Source organism: Echeneis naucrates, chromosome 2 (genome assembly GCF_900963305.1).
Source record: "Echeneis naucrates chromosome 2, fEcheNa1.1, whole genome shotgun sequence".
Taxonomy (NCBI): Eukaryota; Metazoa; Chordata; class Actinopteri; order Carangiformes; family Echeneidae; genus Echeneis; species Echeneis naucrates.
This window is the reverse complement of record NC_042512.1, coordinates 15,369,272-15,384,979: the sequence shown is the minus strand read 5'-3', so window position 1 is coordinate 15,384,979 and position 15,708 is coordinate 15,369,272. Positions and strand designations below refer to the sequence as shown.

The 15,708-nt window shown below is 43.4% G+C and overlaps 1 pseudogene; it reads right to left on the bottom strand.

Annotated features, from left to right (window-relative positions):
* LOC115056896 (gamma-aminobutyric acid receptor subunit beta-3-like) overlaps window positions 1-15,708 on the bottom strand; it is a 42,598-nt pseudogene that overhangs the window by 15,278 nt on the left and 11,612 nt on the right.

Here is a 15,708-nt window from a genome sequence, read left to right as displayed (position 1 = left end):
AAATTTCACTCAAGACCCTCAAAATAACAACAAAATTCTCTCCCTCAGTAGCATATTCCCAGTATAGACACAATGATTCACAAAGTCACAGAGTTGAACTCCCTGCTGTCTGGTGGAATTTGCGGGACAATTTGTTCGTTTCAAATTGAAATTATTGCAAACTTCATTCCAGTAGCTGCGTTTATTTGTTGCTGTACTTTTGCCATGTGCTGAACTGCTCTTGTTTGTTATTTCCTCTGCATTAGGGACCAAACCAGAAACATGTGCAGTAAGTAAATTTCTTGTGCCATCATCTAAGACAACAGCCCATTTGTTAGTCTAACAGGTATTTCCCAGTTTCCAAAATATAATAAAACGACTGAGTCTCAAAGGATCCTCTGCACAAGCGCTTCGGTTCTTCTTTCTCCTCCTCTAAACACACCCAGTCTACAGTCTGAACATGTTATCAGACTGTAGACTGGATCAGGTTATTGTCTTACTGCCGATAATAACAGCACATCAATGCAAAGATTTTGCACAAAATGACAGATGGTTTAAATGGATATAAATCAGAAATGCAGAAAACCAAAAGTAAAAGGATCTCGAAAGGAAACACTGTGACTGTTCTCTGAATAAAAATTCCTGAGTGAGTTAATTCATGGTTTTCAAAAATGTTTGCAAATACAAACTGTCCACTTGACATGTCAGATTTTCCTTGTGTCTGTTTGTGTAACCAGCCTTCACCATCTGGCACCTACAGCATTGCATTGGCAGTCCAGCCATGAGGATGCTATTCATTCTATGAAATAAAACATTTTTAGAGAAGTTTTCCAGAAGTAGTATTTCACCAGAGCACAAATGGCAGTGGAGACGGAGGACGAGCCTCTTCCTCCTTCCTCCACAGCACATAATCCACTTACCCAAGCTAACGGTCTCCCTTCTCTATTTCTGTTTTTTTTTTTTTTCTCCCCTCAGTCTGTCTGCACAGCTCTCTCTCTCCCCCTCGCTTCCTTTCTCTCGGGGCAATGCCACGATCTCCCTTCTGCCCGCTGTGCCGTTGAACTGCAACCAGCCTGCACCAAGCTGGCACCAGCAAAGGCACACATGTCCGTTGGTGCTGCAGCTTTCTGGTGCACACCAAATGGGAGTAAAATTGAATGTTAAAAACAGCCGCCGCGTGTCTTTCCGGTGAGATTTTTGTGGTGTTAAGTAACTGCAATCATTATTTGTTTCTCAGCATTCCCATTCATTCTCTATCTCAACACTGTTACGAATGCACCCCAAACACTGGACGCTTTATATTTTCATGAGGTAACTAAAGAGTAGAATGAAACAGAGCTGTGCAAATTCAACCAATTGGCTGAAAATTGGTCCTTCATCTTCTTAAAAAAAAAACAAAACAAAACAAAAAAACAAAACCTCATTCCAAATTTTAATAGTTTCCAGGTTTGGTTAGAACACAGAGACGTGAACACGGAGGATCTTAGTCAGCACAGGATACAGATTGGTCACACAGCATGAGAAGGAAAGCTGATTGGCTTGGAGCCATAAATGTATAGTGGTGAAGCCGTGGCCTGGTTGTTGTCTGCAGCTCACAAATCCTCCTATTGATACAGGAGAGGAGGGAAGATGGACCATTAGATGACCATTCCTTTGTACTATTGAGCTGGAAAAGCAAACAAAGTGAAGACGTCACTGTGAGCTCAGGCAGCCTGCTGCAGTCATTACTCACTATCTGACAGTATAAAAAATTAAACACATCATCAATAAATCCAACAGGAATCAATATGTTAATCAATAAGAAAAAAAAAGATTATTATTTGCAGCCCCTGGTGCATGTAGATGTGTTTCCTGAAAATAATGGACTAACATCCCACTGGCCATTCAACCCATAATGAGTACGTCATAGTAATCAATGAAATTGAAGGTACTTTAGGTGGTGTGCTTTCAAGTCCGAATGAGCCAGAGAGAGATGCCTAGTGAACGCCACACCCTCAAATTTCTTTTTTTCCATCTGCAAACCTGAGACTTATAGCCCCAAATCACACTGATTTCAGCGACATCACTTGAGACAATCCTCAAAAAATACTCAGGTTCCCCTTCTCGAAGGAGCGTGACTACTTTAGCAGACACAGCTTCGGTGGATGACGATTCAGTTACCTGCTCAGGTTTTGGGGTAAGAAACCCCTCCAACCTTCTTGTTCAAAGTAACCTGCACCAGAGCAAAGCAGAGCAGCTGATTATCTACTGGCAGTAACATGGAGCTCAGCTTTCTCCTGTTCCTTTAAGTGATAAGAAAATAAATCTTTGTCAGTTTCCGCGATTTTGTGACATGAAGAGCAATAAGTGTTATAAGTCATCGTCCCATTAAAAGGGTCAATGTGGATTGATCACAGCATGTGGTGGAAAATTTAATTTGCTGTGTGAATGAGTACTGTAGACTCGGCTTCCCCCTCTCCTCCATTACGACTGTAACTTTACCCTCCATCAATCGCTGGAAATGACTGCTGTTTCTCTCACACTGCCTTGTTTTGAGCCTTATCACATCAGCCTCCCTCTCCTCCTATCCCCCCCCCCCCCCAGGTAGGCTATGATTTTCCACCTCCTGCTGGTGTGGTGGGCAGCCCAGCGAGCGGCTACACTTCAACACTGCACACCCACACGCTCCTTGCAAGACATAAATGATTTAAATTAACCTTGTAGCATGTACAAACATGCGGCCAAGGAATCCTCATTAATGTAACATGAAGACAATCAAAATGAATTTCTGATGAGGACGAGTGCATCTGTGGACTACCTGCCCTGGAACTTTTTCCCTTTTTTCTACAGAGGCTCTTTGAGATTTTCTATGAACTAGGACTATGGATTATGAATTATTGACAACTTCCATTTCCCACAGCACACAAACTCCCAGTGGACGCAGTTGTTTGGTTATTAGCGCATGTTTTCAGAAGAGATGATGACAGTGACCAGTGGAAGTGTTTTCAAGAAGGCCTCAATTATACAATTAACTCGCCTGGATATTCATTCTTATTCTGGGAGCGTGAGGGCTTAGATAAGCAGAGTTTTGGCAGTGAAGTGACCCATATTCAATTTAATCTCTCTCTCATACTGGCTGCTTTGTGGTGATACCACCAGAATCTAGGAAATATCCCGCTAACATTGTTTGTCAGATGGCATACGCTCTCTGTCCTGGTTTGTCATTACAGTCCGCAGCACCGCGGGGCCGAGAAGAAACTGTTCATAAAAACAAAAAAAAAATAAAAAAATCACCATCATTACGCCTGACGCCGTATCAAAGCTGCTGCGCTCAACAGCAACATGAAATATAAATGACCGCAGTGCCAAGTTTCCCTCTCCAACTTTACTTCACATTTCTGTGCAGGAGAGCAAAGCAGTGATAGGGTATGTAATCACCCTGTACTCTACATGAACCTACGTTCAGTGAAGTAATTTGAGTCACTTTAATATAATTTCAGGGTTTTCCCTCAGGACAGCCCTCAGGCATATATCACCGCAGTGCGGGGGAATCCCATGACAACCCCATACCCCCCCGACTTCTGCTGCTATAGAAAGGTAAAAATAGCACAGTCCCTTATTGAGGGTAAACCCAGTGACATGATTGAATTGGGCTTTTCCCTCTACATGACAGCCTTGGCCCTCAATATATAGGACAATTTCCTCACTGTCTAATGTTCTATGATTTATTGCCTCATAATAAGGAAACATGGAGAAAAAGACGGGGAAAAAACAAATGGTAAATGTACAAACAGGACAGTTTGTCACAGTGACACTGCGGAGCGTGAAACAGCAGTCTCCTCTTCCTACTTCCCTTCATGCAAACTGAATCCCTCATCTCTTATTCCTCACCATAACCTGTCACGTTAGACCATTTTTTTCGTCAGTTTGGTGTTACCTTTGAGGTTTTTTTTTTTTTTGCGCGAGTGCACAATGCAAATATGGGTTGCTTCTTATTAAATGAGGTCCCAAAAGTGTGTCATATGCTTAAATAACGGATGTCATCAGAGAAGACAGTACTCGAGGGCAGTACAGGTTTCTACAGCAAGCGATTAGATTTAATCTAGACCAAACATCAACGAGTTTTTCCAATTTTATGTAACTGAAAAAGCATTTGCATTTATATTTCAGCAGAATTCATCTGGAAATTTTATGTCAATGAAATGTATGTAAATAAATAACTATATATATATATATATATATATATATATATATATATATATATATATATATATATATATATATATATATATATATATATATATAGTATTTCATTAACCCATATGGAAATATATTAGATGGAAAACTGGGAAAACCAGGCTGGCTTCAGGAACAACAGATCCTGTGCTGACCAAATTCTTACAGATACCTCATATTTTTTTGACCTTCATGGAGAGTAAAAATAAAATATTTATGATTATTTAACACAAAAAAGCACAGTCGCCCGGACCACGACGGTCATAAAAATGTTCAGAGAGACTGAAAAATTAGTACGATCCATAATAATGATGGAGGAAAAAAAAAAAGACTTTGAGGAGACGTCATCTCCATCCCCAGAGGACACTAAACCCTCAGCTGTGAAGAAATATTCTCTTATCCATCACATCATTTTTAATGTCTGCCTTCTTTGACGAACATTCTTTAGTAAGATGTTTTCGTAACTTCCTGTCTGATTCATTCACACTGATCATCTTCTTCTCTATCATCTACATAGTCTTGGTTCTAACGAGTCTACTTTTTCACATCTGTTCTGTTTCCGCTGCAGTGGTTGAAGCTCCAAGTGCAAGATTCTTCTTTTGTTCCACGAGCGACCTTTGGGGCAGATGAAGCAGAAGGATGAACATCTTTTATGCTAATGTTGGAATCTCACAAACACATGCTTCCTCTTGAGCAGGTGGTGGTCATTATCTTAAAAACAAGCAATTTACCTCTTTTTTTTTTTACGTTACTGAGAGTTGGCTGATTCTAACTTGGATGCAAAATGAAAATTATGAGGAGGGTATGAAAGTGTTCTTGCATGAGTTCGATCCTCGGGGGGGGTCAAGACCTCACTGTTGAGCATCACTGCTTCTTACACTGCCATTCCAATTTATAAGCTATTATATTATTCGTAGAAATTACTCGAGGACCCTGAATATGGTTGTGACTCTTCCATTTTTTATTATTTTTGACTCAGGGGTTCAAGGCGCCAATCATGCCTGCATGCCTTTCCCTTTCTATCTATTTCACCTCCTGTCATCTATCTGCAAATATGGCTGTAATAAAGCCAATAGCCTCGCAATAGTACAATCATCAGCTCAGGGATGTGAAGCTGGTTTTCTCCTGACTTTTATGTTCGTCACATCAATAAAAAAAACAAAGGTGCAGGGATCCTGCGTTCAGTTCCAGCAGGGGTCTTCCCTCTCCTTCATGAGCATTATAAATCTGCTTTATCTATTACAGCAGGTAGAATCGGACTGTCAGGCTGTTGACTGGTGACCTTAACTATAACTCTCATCATAAATCCACAGTCCATAGTTTATCTGTCCCTTTTTATTTAAGTGGCGCAGAGAAAGGAAATGAGGCCAGTGTCTGTCAATTTTAAATTCCCCAGTCTTAAAGGTGCATGAGGCGCAGCACCAGGCAGCTGCCGTGAAAGGATTGTGGATTTAGACATAGTAGAACAGGAACGCCCCACCCTCAAACAAAGTTTGCTTTCACTGGGCCAACTCTGCTTATCCTAACTCTTGGTGATTGCTACTTCATCCTACAGCGTGCTCTCTCCCGAGGCCAATTACGTTCCATCAGCCAGGAAACCGGATGCTGGATAAAAGACATGGGGGTATATTAAGCCACACTGAGAACAGTGAGAAAAGAAATTCTCTCTTTTGCTTAGCTGGAAGACCTATATAAGATAATGAGCGTGGTACAGTCAGCGCATTGGTAATTTGTGATTACAGGATAATTTGATGCACAAGGGCGCACCATCCGTAGATGATGCTGATGACCACCTAACAAAATCATCCTGACGTCATTCAGCTGAAATCTGAATGAAGACATTCATGTAAATTACCTGAGACAGATCAAGAGAAAGAAACCAAAGGGAAGCTAGTTGTTGTGCGACTGGTGCTGAAATAATAATAAAAACAACAACAACCAGGCAGCAGGAACATTTGGAGAGATATCTCTTCACCTCTCTATAATGACAGATTTTTTTTTTTTTTCCTTTTTAACACCCACATGCAGCCGTGGGTGTACAGATGACTAGCTTGTTCAACCTGTTACTGCAACTACACTGGCAGTGCAGGCTCTGACCACGTCCCCCCCACAAGAGTGGTTCTACCTTCAATGTGCCGTATTTTCATTTTCAAAAATGATGATGGCTTTAATGAAGCTCAGACAATGTGTGTCAAAATGAAGGCTATTACTACAGAATGATTCTTGTTTGTCCACTTCTGCAAGGCAAGGTTGTGATGATGAAAATACACCCACACAGGGTGCCCTTGTTTTGCAGTCAACCTTTCTTAAAAACAGCTTTTAAAAACATTTTAAAGTCAGGAAAACACTGTGCTCACGTCAACCTCCAAACCTCAAATTAAAACAATCTCCAATATAAAAAGTCTTTCCTTTGAAAAGGTTTCCAAAAGACAAAAGAGTGCTGATAAGTGACGCATTTCAGTTGAGCCATTCATTATCAAATCAACAGCTAGTTTCCAACCAAGCCTGTAATCTTTTTTGCCATGTTCTGATCTTGTTCTTGTACGTGTTATCCATCAGCAGAGGCCCCTGGCACGCTACAGACAAACCTCAGTGGTAATTAGTGTGCCTTCCTCAGATGCTTTAGCATCTGCTGGTGCGGAGGCTCGAGCCCTGCAGAGGTGTCAGAGTGGCAGAAACCGTCTTCGTCGACCTGCCCTGCCAGGTGGGTTGGAGGACAAAGACAGATGCAAACTTACAGCGTGTTTTCATCAGCGACCGCCTCCTCTCATTTACGCTTTCCTTTCCTTTGTAGGACCTTCGATCTCTCGCTATCTCTGCACTTCTCTGTTCTGTTCAGCCATTCAATAACTCTTCCAACCATATCTTTCACCTCTCCACTTCATTTTCTATTTCTCTTGAGCTGCCTGAGGATTATGTCCAATTAGATTCCAAGAGATATACCAGATTGCAAAGACCACATTCAGCTCAGGCCTGGCTTGATGAAATGACCTCCCACTCCCCATCACAACAAACAGGAGTGCAAGTAAAGAAAGGAGTCGAGCTCCATGGAAGGAGGGGATTGCACCTTATTTTTCATACACTGTTTTAACCTTCACTTTTCTCTCTCAAAATGAAGTTATTATTATGAATAGATTTTGCAGAATGCTACCTTTTGCCTTCATTTATCTGCAGCTTTATTACCTCTCACCCACTTTTGGAAATGACCCTTTTCTTAACAAGGCCCTCAGATGCTTTTAAGAGAATGTGGGATGCTGACAAATGTGCGCTAAATTTTCAGAAGAAGACTTTCACTGACATCAAGCCTAAAATTTGGGATGATTGACTCTTTCTTCATCTTCAGAGCAGGATCAAGGGATCACTTCAGCAAAACAAGCATCCCTCATCTCAGCAGAACATCGTAATTTAAAACTACTTTCTCCATTATGTCTGTTGCTCGTTCTGCTCGGCTGCTGGGCGGGTATAGAAGCCAAAATGATATTGAAATGAATGCAGAATGATGCTGAACAGCTGGGAAATGGTATCCTTCGTAAAGAGAAACATAGAGCCGCATTTATCTGGGCTGTGCTGTTGGTGCTGCTGAATGGATGAAGCATGGCACTGTCACAGTCAGGACAAAAGCACTCATCTGTTTCCCCTGGACCAAACTCGTTGCTAAAAACACAGGCTGTCCAGCGTTGGATGAGAAGGATCCACTAAAGGTGTTTTTTCATGCACTTGATACATCAATAGTTTACAACTGTCATTTTGCCATCGTCAGAAAGAATAAGCTCGTGCCAGATGGTAAAGAGCTTGTCCAATCATTGGTCCTAAACATCAGAACTATAAATCAACCATAGCAGAAGGCAAGAAGGGGGGCTTTGAGGGGATGTTTGAGAAAATATTTGGTACTTTGCCTGCCAGTGGAAAATCAGTTTTCATTGCCAGGAACGAACTGGTGAAATAATCGTTGTCGTTTGATCAACACACACCCCCGCACCGCCTCCACACCACCCACCAGCCACATGAGGAGCAGACGTGATGCGTGTAAAGCGATGATGATGACCTGAGCATCGTGATGATCCTGAGGTCGAGGTGTAAAACCACTGCATCCCTCACTGATATGAATTTGAGTCTTCATGGCCATGTTGCTCTGTCAACTGTGCTGCTGGAAGAGCAAATGGACTCTGAAGCCAGCATGTCTAACAAAAGTCATAATGCTTACACTGACACAATTAATGCCCCCTGAAAGGGCAGAGGACCAGATTTGGACTCGGCATTTTAAAGGTCTGGATCCAAACCCTTTACAATGTCCACTACTAATTCTGATACCTCATTTTTCTGCATAAGAATAAAAAACTTAGCCATGGGGTGAGACCGCCTCACTTTTTTCCAGAGCAATTTGGGTCATCATCAGCTGATATTTTAAGAATCACTAGCCTCAAGTTACTTTCCTGCATGTGCGTGCACATGTCACCACAAGGGCAAACAGCATCTAGCTCACGAATTAGCAAATCCAATCAGAGTTTCCTGATAGCTGGCTTTTTCGGCCAGGCCTCCTGGGTGGACACTGCAATGCTGTCACCTGTGATTCCAGAGGTTTCTCCTGGCTGTCGATTTAGAGAGTCCAGCATCGCCAGCGCCTGTATTGATTGGAAAACCACTGCTCCAGCTTTAATTATCCTCTAAGTGAGTTGGTGCTGCTGTCTGAGGATCAGCATTGCTGAAAACAGGAGCTGGAGGCTGCGTTATGTTTATTTTTTGCACAGCATTCTGAGCTTTGTGTCTGCGTACGGCAGCGCGGACAGGAAAAAGATATCTTGCTGCTAACAGGAAACCCAGCCCATCCATCTCTGCATCACATAATGGCTTCAGAGGAAAAAAAATGGATTTACATCAGCACTTCCTACCAGCAAGCAAGCTCTGAAATCACGCTGTCTGAGTGGCAGAGCGCAGTGGTTCATACAAGCACGCAGACAGAGACGGGGCAGCAGGTACTATGTGGTGAAGTAAACAGAAAAATAGCATGATGTGATGTAAATTCACTCACCATGTTGACCTCTGACACCATGTCTATGCTGGCCACGTCTATGCTCATCCCGACTGCAACAGGGGCCCCTGGAAGAGGTTAAAGAGCAGAATATGGATATAGGCCCTCATCTCCACACCTGACCACAGTACAGGAGGATGGCGCCAAAAATGAAGCTGGCTGCCTCCGGCGTGAAGGATTAAAGGGGGATATTGGGCACATACCTCCAAAGTCTGGTCTCAGTCGGATATCATATCCCTTCAGCAGTTTATCCACCGTTTCCTTCACAAAAGACATGTTGCCCGGTTCATTGACGCTGGAATGAAAGGGGGGCAAACATCACCTTGACTGTGCATCAATAAGCTGGGGCAATAACCTTGACTGCTCAAAATGACACACACACACACACACACACACACACACACCTTTTCGCGCAACAAACAATCGAACCGACAACCAGCGCGGAAAAGATGCGAAACTGATGAACCCTCTGCAGAGCAAACATCCCCCTCAGCTTTGTTTCTGCTCCCTTTTTCTGTCAGTTTTTCGTTGTTTACAGCAGCAACAACAACAACAACAACAACAAAAGATCCCCCCAGCCCCCTCCTCCAATCAGCAGACGATCTGGACGCGCTTCGGATCAGAGGAAATCCATCGATCGGCCCAGAAGGGGGGGAAAGTCGAGCGAAGGGAGGAGGGGGAGTCAGCTGGATTTGGATGGAGCCAGATCTGAAACGCGGGCTGACATCGCTTCCCTGATCCAACACTGGCTCTGCTCGCCGTGAGGCTCCTACATTCAGGAGCTGAAGCGCATATTGATGAGCAGGGCGTTCATGGTGAGGAGGAAGGGGGGGGGGGGGGGGGGCTGTGAAGGCTCTCCGCTCGTTCAAATGAGCCACAAGCCCAACACTCACTCACACACTGTAAAAAACAGTCTGCACAGAAGGATCCATCAGGCTTTTATTTTTAGGATTTCTTGGTGTCTCATCCTTTAACAGCTCGCTCATCGTGCTGCTTGTAGGTTTTCTGTCTGTCAGCTGATTTTTTTTTCCTCGTTTCTCTTTCAATAAGTTTTAGAACTACCCAAATAATATGACACATAAAAACCAGAGCAACAGAGCAAGAGGTTATTTTAGGATAATTTTATGTGATCCTATATACATATAACACAATTCCAGTGGCATCTTTTCTCTCATGTCCTGGCTGGCAACAGAAGCCTTTGGTTCAACATTTGAAGTTTCAGGTCTGATCAAATTATCAGGGTCATTTTTTGGTACATCGTTTTCTTGGATTTTAAAATCTCCCTTAGAGCCACAGGGTTCAGTCCTCTTTGGTGAAAGTTTCCACAGTTAAACCGCAACACTAAACTGGCTTTGTTAAAATGGACATTTCTTACAGTGCTGCTCACACCATCTGCGCCAATCCCCGTCCCCTGTTTTCTCTAAAAATGGCGGGACCTAAACAATATGGCCAAGAGCAGGCTGCATTTATCAACTCATTAATCGATGATTGTGATTGATTAGCCCATTAATCGTCTATAATGACTCCCTTTTCCTTTTCTAACGTGAACGGCTATACTTTCAATTTAGTCGATGTCAGATTTGTAGGCGCGACACACACAGTTGGAGACCCTCCCCAATAAATCATGTGTGTGTGTGTGTGTGTGTGTGTGTGTGTTTTGACATTTCCTACCTCGTGTCATAGATGGCAATCAGCTTCTTGTTTCCGTCGACAGCATTCCTGAAAGAAAAGGGGGGATGACATCGGTCACTATAAAACAGCTTTCAGCCAATCAAAGCACCGACTGCTAATTGAAAGGCGGGTGATTATTATTATTATTATTTATTATCAGTAATGGGCATCTGTTGGTAATTTGACTTTTATTTGCTCAGACATGATGATTTGTTACGTGGGCTAATTGATCTTTGTGGTCGGTGCAGTTTGGTGGCGTGCAGCAGAGCAGCGATCTGAAATGTTAGGATGTCTGCAGGGCACTGTGTTTAAACCCCCCCCCCCATCCCCTCCGACACTTCCTTCCTTCCTTCCTTCCTTCCATCTGAATGCCTTTCTGTCCTTCCCTCCTCCCTCCTCGGGAGCTGTCCACCAGGCGTGGCGCTGAAATCCGACTGCTGAGCTGCCTGACTGCCGCATTTCCCACATTTCCTAACTTAGACTTCGGTGTTTTTGCTCTGTTTAAAACAGGTGGAAGGAGGTTAAACATCTGCCATTAAACATGGAGCTCGGCTACCCTCTTATGGCAACCGTCAGGATTTTAACGACGTTGGTTTGACACTGTTGTATTCACGGCAGCCACCGTTTGTTTATTAATACTGAGAATAAAACTGCAGGCTGTATTATTTCTTAACTTCTCGTCTCCAAATGGCTACTGATGCAACGTTAACAGGATGATATTCACAACCCCTGGATGCACCGCACAACTTTTACTCTATTATTGTTATTATTATTTTTCCTAAGAGCCCCGGGCTGAGTAAGAAAAAAACCCAAACCAACAAAAACCATAGTTATGACTAATCAAAGTCTCTCTGTGGCAGTCTATCACTTTAAATATGAAATGCTCAGGTGTGCCTGCAAGTCAAAACCAGGGTTATAATGACCACACCACTCGTGGAAATATATTGTAAATAACATGAATTAAATAAATAAAAATGTGAAACAAAGAGCGTGTGAGGCAGCAGAGAAACCAAAAAAATAAAGTTTTTTAACTGAAATAATTTCTTTTCAAATCCTTAATATATCTTACTCCACTCTACCCTGACGGTTATGTGGTTGAAATAACTCAAACATAAACAAAAGTCACGAGCTAAATGTAATCAGAAAGGTTTAAAATAAGGTTAAAAATAATGTCAGAAATTGGAATATGGATCGTAAAAGTCCAGTTGGTGAAACTCCACGCTGTAGCTGTAGCAAAGCGAGTTCACTTGTTTGAAAACATTTTTGCGGTGGTGTTGAATTATAATAATTCTAATTAAAAATAAAAATAAAATCCGATGAGAGTTAGGTCTACCGGCTGAAAGCACCGAATCTCTTCCGACCAGGATGGAAACACTGACATGTGCGTGTTCAGCTGAAAAACCCGCACCTGATTTTGATCCTACAAGCTCCGCCCCCAGATCACGCACAGGCGCACCTCCTCCTCCCAGCCCACCAATGGGGAGCCGTCCTCAGACTCCGCTGCCTCGGACCGGCAGTAGGCGGTGTAGCAGAGGAGTCAGGAAAAAAAAAAATGTGGAGTGAATTGTGTGTGCTGGGAGGCTGGAGGAGAAGAGCGAAGAGGCAGCCCGACTGATGCTGCTGCTGCTGCAACACCTCTGGAGGAGATGCAGGGCTGAAGGAGCCCAGAGGACAGCAGAGAGCTGGTGACTGAAGCCCAGCTTCAACACCGCCGACAGAGACCACCCCCCCCCCCTCCGGTCGGTGATTGTGGGGGGAACGACCTAAGGAAATAAATAAATAAACCGTGGTGGTGATGGATCTGCGTTCAGGTATAACCCCCCCACACAGACACACTCAGCAGAGCTAAGATGAATGGAGCTGAGTTTGAGGTTTTTGGTGATGGAGAGTGGGAAAAGGTGATGGAGGAGAAGTGGGGGGGAGGGGGGGAGGGGGGGGGAGGTGATGGGGTTCGTGCTGCAGAAAATCATTTCCTTGCCTCGCCGTGTCTTTTCTGCATGATGTGCCAGTCGTTACGGTATTTGTGATGTTGATCAGTTTAACACAGCCAGCTGAGGAGCTGCTTTGTTTGAGTCTGCAGAGGCTATAATATGTTGCATTGTTCAATTAATTTTCTCTCCTTTTTTTTTTTTTGTCTTTGTCTGCACGTTGATGCGTGTGACAGCTGTGAACGACAAAGTGAGCAAATTTACAGTCATGGCCAAGCTCGTTGTTTCCCTCCTGCTCCTGTTTGGAGGCCAAAAGAGGTAAACTAATCTTTAAATGTTGTTGCAGTTTGGTAGTTACAGAAGAAATGCTGCTTATCTCAGCCAATTAAGCTCCATAAACTACACCGGTCCTCTCGCTATTACCTGAGAGGCTCTTACAATTATTGTCACAGCCAGTTAAATGAAAACGTGGTAACATTCATATGTTTTTAGTTATTTTTTTTGCTGAGGATTCCTGTCAGCTCATGTGACTGATGGTATATTTGACTGCACTTTGCTACAGCACTGCTTAAGTGGATGTCCTGCACAAGGAGGGGGGGGGGCAATGAAAGAGAAAAGATCTGTGGCAACGCTGTCTGTAAATCACTGAAACCGTCCACTAGATCAGTGGCTTTTTAGAACCATGTTCAAATCGAGGGAACACAATGCCACTTTGCTCATTTCCCAGGCACAAAGAATGCACTCATCCCCACAACACAATCAGAACAACGCCTTGCTTGTTGACTTATTTAGAGGGAGATTGGTAGTTGTAAGCAGCACTTCTGTTCAAAAATTAATCACAACGAGACTGCAAGCTAATTAATCACAATAACAATGTCATGCGTGGCGTCCTGCTGTTTAACTAACTCAGGGATGTCTTTTCTCCTCATTTCCTTCCCCTCTCATCTCCTTTCCTAGCTTCTGCCAGTCCTCTGGGACGAAGGAGTCCAGCGGCAACGACAACAGCACAGTCTTCACCAGGATCCTGGACGGGCTCCTTGATGGTTATGACAACAGGCTCCGTCCAGGGCTTGGAGGTTTGCCATACTCCTCATTTTAGCATTGGAAATGTAACATTCAGGGCCATCTCATTTGAAAACAAGACATTTTACATTGTAATAACAATATGCCCCAGCCAAGCCCCCTGGCCTGTTCACCTAACCTGCTAACCCCAACTCTGCAATGAGAAGCCCCAATTCCTGCGGCGATTTCATGCACTGATTCATGGGAAAATTGCCAGGAGACGCGAAGGTACAGGGGCAGACACTGTGCGAGCAGATGTGAGAGTTGTGCTCATGTCAGCTAAGGTGAACGCACACATGTTGCTGTCAGATGCTCTGTTTCCCTCTAAAGGACCGTGAATATGCGCGCTTCCTTGTCGTATGCCGCAATGTTTCAGGGAGAGCAAATCAAGTAAGCCACCTCCGACGTCTCCAGCCTGAATTCACTGCTGTGGTGTTTTATTCACGCCCCTCACCCTGGCAACAGGAGATAACCTTGGCAGTCGACAATCTGCCATTCAAAGATGGAGATTCTTTCGAAGGCAAAATGAAAGCATTTCATTTTCTCAGCTCTTTTGCCACTGGCAAAGCACTAATTGTATTAATTCCAGAGGTTTTCTTCATTTCATTCTCATGACTTTGGTCCTAGAAGCACCTTTGTTTCTCCCGTATGGAGGGCACGTGTTCCATTATAGGTAGAAAGTAGGTTTTTTTTCATTCCTCTGATGTGTCATGGCCAAAGCCTGCTCAAACATCCTGGTAACGGTTGCTACCCCTGACAAGAGCGCCTATAAATACATCCCAGAAAAACATTCAGGCCTGCATTCAGCATTCAACAAGCTTCTCTTCACAGCACGACCAATCCCAGCTCGACAGGCCCAAATTTATATTCATGGAGGAGATTTTGTCAGCTTGCCTCGCACAAATGGCAGAAATAAGGTGCTACCTGTTTTCACAACATCTTTAGAGGACATCATGAGAGGAACTCACAGAAATGATCAGACCTTTGAGAGAGATCTGCTTTGTTCTGCAGATGAAAACCCAATGTTGGCAGTTAAAAGCCAGGGCGGACTCTGAAATGGGGCCGCTTTATTACTATGAGAAAGCTATAAGCAAGGTGTTAGGAATTATTGTTGCTTGCTGCCTTTTGCTGTGATGCATACTTATAAAGTGAAAAAACCTCCGACTGAAGATGATTTCTTGGGCACTAGAAGATTACCGTGGACACTGTTTTCTAACAACTGATTCATTCGGAAAATATTTATTTGTAGAAAGAAATACATTATCGTGTAACGCTGAATCACAGTCCCAAACATCTAGATTTGTCCAGTTCAAATTCACTAAACTCCATTTTCATCTGCGCTCTCTCAACAGAGAATGTCACAGAGATCCAGACGAATATTTTCGTAACCAGCTTCGGCCCCGTGTCTGACACAGAAATGGTGAGTTCATCACAGACAGAGATTCATTAAGCTGGACAAACACACGTCTCCAAAGCCCAGCTAGACCGCTGTCAGTATTTTTAGATAGAAAACATATATTTACATTGCATGAGCCTGCTGCTGCCCCTGCTGTTCCCTGGAAATACACATGTCCTGGTTGTGTCTCTGGAAACTGGCTCCTTTTGGTGACTTGTAAATTAAATGAACATGATTGGACTGAAATCTAACATTTAATGCAGGTTGGCAGACGCCTTCCAACTTGTTCCCTTCGTTATTAATTCATTCTCTTATGAACTGTAAGGTTCCACCTGGATCGTAAAATGCATCAAATCTTCTATCCCACCCTGAAGTACGCCCGGCCCTTTGACACGGCCTCCATCTTGCCACTTTTCTGTAATTGACTT